Raw genomic sequence first — 889 nt, forward strand, 5'->3', positions numbered from 1 at the left:
ACATATATATATATATATATATATATATATATATATATATATACATATATATATATATATATATATATATATATATACAATGATATATATAAATATATATATAAACATACAATGATATATATATATATATATATATATATATATATATATATATATATATTGGTAATAGACAATAATCTTTACAATATTTTATAAATTCTACCGAATGTTTGGCGTTAATATGTTTGTAGTTCGAACTGAAATGAAACTAGGTAAGGCGACAGGGGTTTCGGAAGTGGCGGCAGAACATATAAAAGCGAGGGGGGTGATAGGAATTGAAGTTATGATGAGAATTGCTAACAGTAACAACAGTAACAGTGAACAACGCATCCACCGTTCCTCTACCAGGCATAAACCCACACTGCATTTCATTAACTGTCACCATATTTCTCAACCTCCTCTCAAGCACTCTCTCCACTACCTTCTTTCCGTGCTCTAGCAATTTCACACCCCTATATGACCCACAATCTCTCACATCTCCTTTGCCCTTATACAACGGCACCAACACACTGTGTCGCCAATCCTCAGGTATACCTTCATCATCAAACATACTGTTAGCAATTCTCATCATAACTTCAATTCCTATCACCCCACTCGCTTTTATATGTTCTGCCGCCACTTCCGAAACCCCTGTCGCCTTACCTAGTTTCATTTCTCTAACTGCTTTCTCTACTTCCTCCATCGTCACCTTCTCTATAGGTCCGTGTGTGACCGCGGATTCCACATCTCCATCCCACTCATTCTCTTCATTCATCAACCTTTCCATATGAGCTTTCCACACCTGAGCTTTTTCCTCCTCATCTATGCACAACTTGCCAGATCCATCCCAAACACATCCATTCCCTATAAC

Source organism: Helobdella robusta (assembly GCF_000326865.2).
Source record: "Helobdella robusta unplaced genomic scaffold HELROscaffold_7, whole genome shotgun sequence".
Classification (NCBI taxonomy): domain Eukaryota; kingdom Metazoa; phylum Annelida; class Clitellata; order Rhynchobdellida; family Glossiphoniidae; genus Helobdella; species Helobdella robusta.